The sequence below is a fragment of the Lycorma delicatula genome, chromosome 3, assembly GCF_047948215.1.
Source record: "Lycorma delicatula isolate Av1 chromosome 3, ASM4794821v1, whole genome shotgun sequence".
Taxonomy (NCBI): domain Eukaryota; kingdom Metazoa; phylum Arthropoda; class Insecta; order Hemiptera; family Fulgoridae; genus Lycorma; species Lycorma delicatula.
In genome coordinates, this window is record NC_134457.1 from 103,220,168 (window position 1) to 103,232,489 (window position 12,322).

Below are 12,322 nucleotides of genomic sequence, written 5' to 3' on the forward strand. Positions count from 1 at the left end.
TCTGCCCTTCATCCTGAGGATCCGGTTTTAAATCCCACTCAGGCATAGCATTTTTTATAAGCTACAAAATTTCTATTTCCATATTCCACGAACATGCCTTTTCATGATTGCGGTATATAATTCTTCACTACATCTGTGAATGACTTAGGATCAATACACATTTTTTTTTTTTTAAATTTTTAAAGTGATATAATTTTCTGTTCAAATATTATTAATAAAATAAATACTAATGAGTAATTAATATTAGCTACATGTTTTGGAATTAAGGGAATGTCCATCCTCAGGAATCATGTTTTTTTTTATTAAAGTATCTAATTAAAATAAAATAGAATTTATTCTCTGTTGGAATAAATATGTAAAACTTGTTAATAAAACTGTTTTGACAAAGTAAATAAAATAATTGGAATAAAAAATATCACGAAATTAGTGGGTGGGGGGTTAAATAAAGATATTTTCAGAGAAATCAAAGAAAAGTGTTAGTAAATTTAAATTGTAGAAAGATTATAGAAAAATAAGGTATCGGTTTCCGGTATTTGTTAAACAAATAAAATTTTTTTAATTTAATTATCAAATTAAGTTTCCAACTATATAATTTCGTTTATTTTGGATACCGCAACCAGGAAATACCTGTAATATTTCAAATATTACATATTACATTAAATATTACTATAATAATTATCAGCATTGTAGCGTGCAGGTTGTTTCAGTGTTGGGTTTTTTTTAGAAACGAAAACTCTGTATTTAGAATAGCGGTTTATATTTATTGTTACCCATTTATTTTTCAGTGGATAAAAAACGATGGTAAACTAATATGTTATATATATATATATATATTTATTTATTTATTTTTGTGTAGTAAACATAAAGGTTAAACATTGGAGAAATCAAGTATTAAACATCTTCGTAATAATTTTATTAGAATGTAAAATTAATCTAATGTTTCATTTAAATGTTAAACCTCACTAAATTAGTAGGTGTAACAAAAAAAATCATTAACGAAACGTCCATTTTACTCTTAAGTAAGACGTTCAATAAAAGAATGGAAGGGTGCAAATGTGACGGGTACAGTGGCAAAGTCATAAAAGTACTGCTGTGTCTTGCGCCTTAAACACTAAATCCTTTTAAGTGAATAAACCGCTTCCTTAACTATCTCAAGTGTCAGATTCATTGCTTTGTTCCTTTACGACCTTTGCCGCGAACTACAGTTATAAAATTTGAAACAGTCCTCTCATAAATATTTGTGTTTTATTTAAACAAAACACGGAGTCTTTAAAATGGTCTTTCTTAAGTATATAAAAGGAAATGTAATCGTGTATATTAGCAATTAAAATTAACATTACTATAAAATTATGATTTATGAATTACTATCGTAATTTTTAGTACATTTGTTTCCTTAATGAACAGCAGGGTAACTTCATTCAAATCACATTTCTTTAATTTTGTAATTTAAACACAAATTAATTGCAAAATATTTTTAGCACATAAAGTAATTGAAATGAGTCGTAATATATAAAGTTTTATTTTTCATTATAAGTAATTCCATATGCCTTTTATTCGCAAAGTCATTTACAATATTTTGATCTTCTCATTTATAAACTAGCATCTTATGAACCAGATATTTTATAACAGGGTAAAAACTGACTATTCGTAAATTGTGTGTTCATTATCGATTATCGAGTTAATGCTATCCTTCTTAAATAAGGAGAAAATGCTTGTTTCCTTGAAACAAGCCTTGTTATAAAGATTATTTCCGTCTTTAAAAACCTAATTAAAGTAGCGTTTACTTATAATTAATAATTTGTTTAGGTTAATTTTTTTCGATGAGTTTAAGGAACCCCAATTACTGCCGAAGTGTCAGACTCGCTAACAGGTTCCGCTAGATGTTATTACGAGAGCGTGTGTGCCTTCGTCCTGCCGATTAAACTTCACTAACTCCCCTTACGAGGCGGATCCGCAATTAAGCATTGCACAGCTCCGGGAGGTGCCTTTCAACTCGAAGGATCCAGAGCCCACGTGCATCATCACAATCGCCCATCCATGAAAGCAGGGACGCACAACAGCTTCACAAGGAGCTATCTATTACCCCCTAGCTCTCCGCCGGTCCGTTTCTTTGCCTGATCACAGGACTTTACTACAGCTTACTTGGTCTTTCTGATAGTCCGTTTCCAATGGTCCGGGACTAGGTGTTCTCAGCTTAGGGATACGAGAGTTCCCCTACTTCCTCGCCGCTGCAACCCCCGAGCAAGCCCAGACGAATGACGGCTCAACTTAAGGCCCTATCCCCTCGGTCCATAGTCCTTCCGCTTAATTAACCCAGATATGTAGTTAGTTTTCGTAGAGAAGTGACGCTCGCTCTGCAAAATCTTACTGATGACATATTCCACACTCAGTACACCCACCACTAACTCACACGACCTACGATCATCAATCTACTTTACACACAGAAATACCACATGCTTGGAGGTGGTCACGTCGCCACAGTATGAGCACACATCGTCATCGGGCCTCCTTCTCCGTTACAGGTATGTTCTGAAAGTACCGTGGCCGATAAGAAATTGGGTGAACCAATAGCCGAGCACACCAAATTTCCTCCCAAACCACGACCTAACTTGTCCAATCAATCAGTGAATTCACTGGTCTTTTGGTGACATGTCACACCTCAACTGCCACTCATCCATCATCGTTTCAAAAGAGCCTCTTCGCCCCTCCCCCTTATACAACCTTGTTCTGTGGCTCGGCAGATGCTGCAGAGGAACCATACCAGCGATTACAAACACAGAATCGGTCAAGACGGGAGTTGTAAGCCGCCGCCACCCACAAAGCAATTGGTTGTTGCACCCCTTCAAGTAAGTGGGGATTACGCTCAACATTCATTGCCCTGCGCCACACCGGGAGTCCGTAAAGAAACACGAAAACAGCTACATGGGCGTAAAGCCGCCGATTAGAAATATGAGTCCCAGCCACCCTCCCTAATAGTCTAATGAGCGCCGTCACTGTCTTCTTGGCTTTTTGGCACACCTTCTTTACATGCCTGGTAAATGACCTTCGACAGTCCACCGATGCACCAAAAAACTTGACAGCAGGCTGAAGATCCACCAAGTGGCTCAAACGTGATCGGGGAAAGCCTCCTTCTTCACGGTAGTGCCATCACCCCTGTCTTCTCTGGTGACAGTCGCAGGCCTGTACCTTTAACTAAGTCTTTAGACGTCCTATTTTCTCACGAGATGTTCGCGTTATCTAGTCTTCAGTCTTAGCTGTAATCAGTCGGGCAAGGTCGTCCGCGAAAGCCATCATGTGAACCCCCAGAGGGAAACCCGTGCTGAAAACCCCGTCATTTACTAAGTTCCACAGAAGAGGGCTCAGCGTAAACCCCTGGGAAACACCACACGTCACATTAAGTCTTAGTATCTTTCTTCCGAGTACGCAAATCAGAGTCCTTTCCGCAAGATAGTTTTTAACAAACCGCTGCACGGATCCTCTGATCCGTGAATCCGCGAATTCGCGAGATCCGCGAATATTGACCCCATCGGGAAAGTTGAACGCGTTTCTAACGTCTAAGGTGACAACACCGGAATAAGACTAATTCTTCAAGTGCCAGCCGCCGCTCGCTCAGCCTGGTCCACAATCATTCTCAACGCGTCCACCGCTGACCTGTTCTCCCGGAGGCCACAAGGATATTCATGGAATCCTCTATTGGCCTGAACGTCATCTAGGATCAGGATTGCCACCCTCCACTCTAACAACTTACAGAAATTGATCGTAAGGCTTATTGGGCGGTGCGATCCAGAACCATCTACTGTGTTTGGCTTCTACGTCTAAGCTTCCTTCTACGAGGATAGTATACATCCACTCATCAGCATAATGTTCATTACGTGCAGGACCACCACCGGGACCATATATACCATTACCCTTACTATTTCTACTGGGATATCATCTGGCCCGGAATTCTTACAAAGTCTCATCCTTCGTCCGGACTGTAGCAGCTCCTCAATGTCAAAGGGTTCAATCTCCTCCACTTGCACATCTTCCCTCACTGGAACAGGCATCATTGGAAAAAGAGCCGCAACACTCGCCCATACCCTGTCCTTCGGTACCACCGGTAACCGACGACCAAATCGTTTACTAATAATTTGGTTGCCTTTACCCCGCGTATCACCACCAGTGGCACCTTTTAATTTCCTTCGAGCATTTTTCTTCTCTTCTTTTATCAAAACTCGATAGTCATTAGAGCTGCCACATATTCTTGCCGACTCAGCAACCTATCCTGTGAAGCACCTTGATCACTCGTTCGCTGATAAAAATGGCGTCTATCTCTGACTACATTCGTAAATTGACTCATATATTATTTTACTTATACCATCTCTAATAAACGAAAAATAATAATTTAAAAGGGGATAGGTAAAACGTTTGAAAAATAATAAAAGTATACATTCTTTTAAGAAAATTTAAATTATAATTTACTGACAATCTCTATTAAAAAATTCTCAATAATTACGAAAAAATATTTTATACATTAACTATATTTTATTTTACTTATTAACTATTAATAAATAAAATTTAATTTAATATTGAATTTAATGAAACTTACACGAAATAAACTAAAAAGAAATGTTAAATAAATTAAAACACATTCACTGCCATGCACATTGTTGGGCATCTCATTTCTCTGTGCCAGCCATTTTTGCCAGTTTAATGTATTTTTACAACAATATCTTAAATTCTAAATATCTCTAAAAGTACTGAACATAATTGAATGAAATTTTCTAGTTACTTATAATAGTGCTTCAGAGTGTGATATCTGGTAAAACAATCTCCTGGGTGTAGAGGGATATTGCAAGAAATGGAAAATGGAAATGGATGGATATTGCAGAGGACGCCATTTTCATAGCTTGTAAATAACCGATAAAAGTTCGATTATAATATTTAGAAAAAAATTAAACTATCGAACGATTATCGAAAAAAAACCGCATAAATCAATAAGTTAAACCTTTATGTATCGATAGCCAAAGCTTCAAGTATGTTGACTGCCAACAGTAGTAAGCAAAAACGTTTATATGAAGCAGGGTCCTAAAACGTCTAACGACGTGTTTGGCGTTGGTGACCCGGAAAAAATGAAACGTCATCGATCGGCGTGTTTGGCGGTGAATGTGATAACTAAATAACAAAAATATTTTTCATATTCTGAATATATTTTCAAATATATTGTACCTTTTTTATAAAAGATTGTTTGCATTCAAAACAAAAATTATAATGGGAGAAAATAAAAATTACAACTATTTGAACATATAATGATAAAAATAGTCTATTTATTTCTTTTTTATTATAGATAAAAAAAATTATATTTTTACTGGGCATAATCAGTTTACTACATTACGGGTAAAATTTATTTTCAGAAATATTTTTATGTTTGTGGAATATATCAATTTTGTGTTGACATGTATTGAAATTGTGTTAGAATTTTTATTTCCTTAAAGTAATCATGAATCCTTAGTTGCATTTGAATGTTTGAGAAGTTGTGGCTTCCATGCTTTTGTACGGAATCCAATAAACTGAGTTAAAAAGGCTGATGTTGGAAGAGAGGGATTTCTAAAAGGAAATCTAATATACTTTTTTCAAACAATTCCACTGATACAACAGCGTGACAGCTTGTACAGGAGATTTTGCTCCAAGAATGCGTTTCTTTTTCATTCCAGTGATCATAGTCATAGCGTAGAAAATAACTTAGCTGAACAATGACAATATTATAATACCGTATTAATAATGATATTGTGTACACATACATATGCTTCGCTTTAAAGTTTGCTGGAAATAAAAAATAATTCAAAATACTTCTGAAGTTTTTGTTTATTACATTTTTTTTTTCAAATTCCGGTCAGTGTTTTGTAAATAGTTATTACAAAAATATTTGAAAAAGTATTAAATTGTAACTTCCTCTCAAAAATTTCTTATTTTTGATAAGAACTAGTTATGGTAAAACGTTTTTCATAAAATTAAACGTTTGAATTTTATGAAATATTAAATTAGTTAGCTTTTTCATTACTTCAGAATTTTTCTGTCCTGTAAGACTTACTTTATGGTAAGTAAAAATAATGTTCTTCTTCTATAACAGGATGCATTTATAAGATTATCTATTTTTTGTTTAGAATAGATGATTTTTGTATTAATTGCTTATAAACTGTTGCATGATTTAAAATCATAACGCAAATTTTCTACTTCTTTGTCAAGTAAATTAACGTTAATTAATTTACTCGTTCATTTTTCAAATCGTCATTTAAAAATATATGTTTGCATTTATTTATATAAAATTACATTATATACCTTGATGTACGAACTTGAATTTATACCGCTTTGCCACAGTACTTGAATAAAAAAATCTAAGGTAATTACTATTATTAGAATGAATGAAAAGAATGTTTCATTCATTAAATCTTTTATTACTGTAAAGTTTTACTCTTATATTTTTTTTTTTTACTTCCTATCGTTTCTTCCATTAATAAATTACGTAATTCTGGTGGGTTTCTATTTGTTTAAAATTCACTAACTCAGATTTTTTCAAGTGAGAATCTGACATAATTTATTTCTTCCACCAACCTTTGAAACTTTTTAAATGTATATTTTGTATCTACAATTCAGAAGTTCATACTCGTTTCTTTTTTGGCTTTCCTATTACATTATCTTATTTTTTTTTTATTGTGATAAGAAATACAAACGGATATAAAATATTTTTAGACGCTTTCACGTACATAAGTATTATTATAAAATACTTTGTATTATTTAGGAAAAATAATTAAGTTTGCAATATTTATTCTAATATGATTTTCCACCAGGTGAAGCAATTTATTAGTTGTAATTTGATTACCTAAAAAATGTTTTTCTTCTCTTCTATATTTTCTTCTTTTTTTGTTACTTTTCAAAAAGTTTTTTTATCACTCTTTTAACGAAATAAACATTTACTACAAATATTGTATTTATTCTATGTCTAAATTTTAATTATTGTGTAAAAATATTTTAAATATTGCACTCAATTTACGATTGTAAAATATTTTCTCTAGACCAATAAAGATATATAAATAGCTTTTTACTTTTTCAAACTGCTTGTCAGAATTTAACTGCTACATACATGTATTGGTTATAAGTGTTTTAGTATTTATAAAAGTGCGTGATTTAGAGATACACAAACATATTACTGAAATAAAATTTCAAATATTTTATTAATAATTAAGAAAACTATTCTCCCACAGTGCATTTTTCTAGAGTTAAAAAGTTTAAACGCTTTCAATAAGTGTAATACAAATATTTATTCAATAGTCAGTACAAAATAAAGATTTATTCGTGAAAAAAAGCAGAATGGATATCTGGTTTGATGTAGATTGGATCACTTCTCTTCTTTAAACTTTTTTCCTTTCTTTTGTACACAAAATTTCAGACGTGAAGCCCATCTTCCACACAGTTACCTCTATCATTCCTTATTGAGACAAATTTTTTTTAATCGTTCCATTGAAAATCAGATCTTATCTCATACTTTCTCCTGAACTAACTTTCTCACTGTTTTCTAAGTTATTCAATTTATATAAATGTGAATATTTCAATACCTAAACTGATATTTAAGAATGAAAACTAATGTATATTTTTTCTACCTAATAAATATATATCGTTGAAATAGTTATTTTGTTAAGTTCTAATAAGGGAAAATTTCTTAATTTAAATTAATCTTGTAATTTACTTTATATAACCTTACTGACCGTTTTATGGAAGAAAAAAGCAAACACTTATAAATAAAAAATTCTTGCACAGTTTTGCGCAACTGGTCCAAATTTTCGTTAATTTAATATTTTAATACATTTTTTTTTAAATTGACTTAATATTGCTAACAATAAATACCACAGTTAAAGTAACGTCAACGTTCCAACTTGCAGCATCATAACGAACCACACTTTAAACTTTTCCCGCTGAATTTTTTCGACTTTTTAACTGAGCATAACTCAAGAACGACTTGATCAATTATCTTTATCCAATTTTTACACATGTAACCTCAAATACCCTATTAGAACATTTCTAAATTTTAGTGTAATTTATATAGTAGTTCTGGAGATTTTTGAGCTGCAAATTTTGTACGTAGACTTACATAGGTAAGAAAATACTAATGTAAGTGAATTATATTTTCTTACTCTTCATACTTAAAAACGTATAGAAAATTTATTTTAACCTCCACTTCCACAGTGCGATCGAAAGTAATACTGCAATTTTCTTCGAAAAGTCTTTAAAAAATGAGTAAAACCCATTTCAAAAATCATAATATTTTTTCTAAAAACTCACGTTACTAAAAAATTATTCATTAAAAAAACCACTGCAGAATTCTAATTTACTTTTTCTGTAAGTCTTGCGTTTATCATTTTTACTATTATTATATTTTTTTTAATAATCAATACATTTACATTCTATTCATAATATAAAAAGTGTTGTTTTGTCTTTTTACGAATAAAGCATTATCAATTTAAAAAAAAAATAATAAATATATATATATATATATATATATAATTATAAAATTTTATTTAAAAAAACAGTAATAATAATAATAATTACTATTATTATCCAATCTGAGCCCCGGCACGAATGGGATTCCAATGGAGGATGCTCTAATTTTAGTAGAAGAATCGCCTGCGGAGAAGAGAGGAGGGTTCTCTGTGTCCAGAGTGTCAAGAACTTGACACTCATGAGCATGTCATTTTTCAGTGCTCGAGGTGGAAGGAGGAACGTCGTCACTGCATTGTAGTCACGGGCAGTTCATGGTAAATGACAGAATAGACACCATGTTGAAAAGCCAGTACCTCTTTGACACAGTTGCAGGATTCGTGGCAGGGATCCTACAAACTAAATCCCGGGAAGAAAGGAACTGATGGATGCTTCCAGGTGGAACGTCTAGAGAGTACCACAACACAAAGTCCTCAGACTGAGACGGAAAACGTGACCGGAGGGTCATAGGGTGAAAGGCAGCTCTCTGCGGAGCCGTTGTTTGTCTGCACTTGCGTGTATGGGAGACAGTGATGAAGCATGGAGACTCTGTATCCATCTTACCCAAAGGCACCTCCCGGGGACGTGCAATGCTTAATTGTGAACTCGAACCCGGAAGGAAAGGATCGGTGAAATATAAGGTTTAGTCGGTAGGGCGCATACACACATACGCTCTCTTAATAACACCTACCGGAACCTGTTAGCGAGTCCGACACTCCGTCTGTGAAATGGGTTCCTCAGACTCTTCGAAAATAAAAATTATAATTTTAGTATGAATTCAAAGACAATATTTTAGTCGTTGATTTTGGATTTTGGAAATTTTTTCAAATTCTAAAATCTATAGATTTAATAGAAAACGAAAATAATAAACAAATTGGAAATATATATTTCTAATTTATAATGGCCGTGGGGTCAATTTCAATTTCGATATGGAGCGAAGGGTCTCGCAGGGGTCTATGCTTAGACATACGCTCTGGAATCTTATTTATGATGGCTTATTCGACCTTGTCCTCCCGGAGGAGGTGGACGTAGTGAGCTTTGTCGATGACGTGGTACGGGTCGCTCTAGACAGAAGTACAGAAAAACTGGAGAATAAGATGGACCTTGTAATTAATATGGCCAAGGAATGGCTTGAGACTAAGGGGTTGAGCTCGGAGGCCGAGAAGGCTGAAGTGTTGTTCCTAGCCGGTAGAAGGAGACTTCCACCTATTAAGGTTACGTTTAAGGATGCGGAGGGGCAACTTGGTCATTGAGGTGGCTGGGGGCCCCTCGGGGTCATCGTCGCCGTTGATGGGCCAGGACTTTCTAAACAGCAGCATAATGATGCTCTTTGGAAAGTCCCGGCCCAAAACTCCCGCCTTTCAGAATTAGGGGAGCATATATAGCATGGGGAGGTTTTTTGTCGGTTCCAGTTGGACACTATTGTCTGTGCGGGCAGAAGGTAGCTGGGAGAGCTTTTTCTCCTCCTACGGAAAAAATGGTTGGCAGGTAAGATTTAAATTACTTGTTTTTATTAACAGACTGATTGAAATAAAGTATCACTAATAAACAGAATACACATTAATAATTATATGTAGATGTAGACTAAACAATATTTTAAATACTCTGGAATTGGGAAAAACTGTGATCTATGATTTGGACATGTTTATACGGGCTTCCTCCAAATAAAATTTTGAGGACTATGCCGTAGACTGAATGGACGGGTCACATGATATCCAAGATGCTAATGAAGATTATCCGTACGAAGATGGCGGATAAAGTGTAGGGTTGAAAAATTCCTTCTGTCTCCTGCGGATTAAAATGAAAAAAATCATGGGCTCAGCAATGGAGGCCTGAAGTGACACGACCAAGCATCCAAAAGCGATGCAGTGATAATACCGTAAGATACCATATTTCAACCATACCATATTTAAATTATTACCACAATTTTTTATTTGAAGAAAGTGGGTTTACCCATTTCTACCAACATAGAAATTTAATTTGTTACGTGCACGTTTTCTAAATATGGTTTTAATTTTTTTCACAAACAAGTGTGTGTATCTTATATGGGTAATATAGTTTGTAAAAATGCATTCATATCCAAAAATCCGTGATATTTAAATACAGGTATGTTATTTATGATATATTTGTCTTAATGTTATGGAAATGTCATTTACACCCTTACAATTTCAATAAAAACTTTGATGTTACCGCCTAAATTATAGGCAGAAGAGTTGTATAAAATTTGTGATATCAAATTACATTTTGCTAGAGTTATACTACGTATATGGTGATCGATCGTATTCGTTGATGTACATTTATACTAGAATTGAATGAAAAGGGTGATTTTATTTTAAATATTAAGTCATTTCATTCATATGATACGCTGCACATCGTATAACCTTTCTGTTTAGCACACAAAATACTACAAACATGTATTTTTTTTTTTTTTGTGCAAGGAGGAGAAATCTTTTACAAGCAACATGTGGTCTTGAACCCCATGCCAGTGTGGAACTTTCGTTGCGTGTTTAGAGACTGAAACCTCTACAATATGAGTTCCTGGGTCTACCATACGATATTATCACAGCATCGCTTGTGAATGCTTTGATAATACTCGTGTCACTTCTTGTCTCCATTGCTGGGCCCAAGATTATTTCATTTTAATTCACAGTAGATTCAGGAGGAATTTTTCAACCCTACACTTCTTCCGCCATCTTCGTACGAATTATCAACATCTTTGACACCGTGTGCCCCTTCCGTTCAGTCTAAAGTATAGTCTTCAAAATTTATTTCGAGAAAACACGTCATATTCACTCCAGTTCCCAAAATTTTATTTCGAGAAAGCATTTTATAGAGAAAGCAATTTTATATTCCATCCAGCATGCATCCCTATGCAACAGTTACAGATTGCTTATGAATACCGTGAGTTCTGTTCTGTCCTCCTCCCCGGAATAATAGTATTTCGCAGACAATCTCAAACTCCATGCTCACAGATGTGCTTTGAAGCATACGAGACCGATAAGGACCTCTGTCAACTCGCATATTAATTCCTTGTACTTGCGGTCACACCGCATCTGCAGGTCTGGACCAACCTGTGGATCCATATTCCATTCATCGATTGATCTGTCCTTCTTTATCCTGCAAACAAGCGATGTATCTGCATCTCTCTTTATCGCTCCCTGTATATCTCTGCCTATTCCGAATGAAGTGAACTAGGGGTGAAAATTTGCTCATAACGCTTGCGGCATCTTATATTAGTTTTTACAGTTGATATTAGTTGTAAGTTTTAATCATCTTTCAGAATAGTATTAAAACATTTATTTTTCTATATAAAAAAAGGATCCGGGCGATGATAACGCTCAAGCGTTTTTCGCCCTCAAAAAAAAAAAGAAAAAAAAGGGGTGTAGCACTGAGCACCCGGCTAAGAACTGCATAGATTCTTTACCTTTTCAGTGTGATGACCTGTTACTAGAATTATTTAAATGATATTATTAGCATTCTTCTTCAATGATGTCAGATTTTTAAGTTAGTTGCAAATTGTAACGAGCAAATAACTTGCTGAAAAAGAATTTATTTCAGAATTATTAGTTGCATCAGTATCATGATATACGTTGCACATAAATCATTATCTTTTGCCATATAAATTCTTTTAAGAAATACCCCTTATTTTACGCAAAAGCATTTTCTTGCCTTTACAAATAATATTTGTATAGATTGCTAAATAAAATTCTTTATAATTATAAAAAGTAAATCAGTTAGTTATGTAGCTCTTCATTAATATATTTCGAACTTATCTTTGTTTGATATCAGCTTAAAATTCATTTTCTCGGTT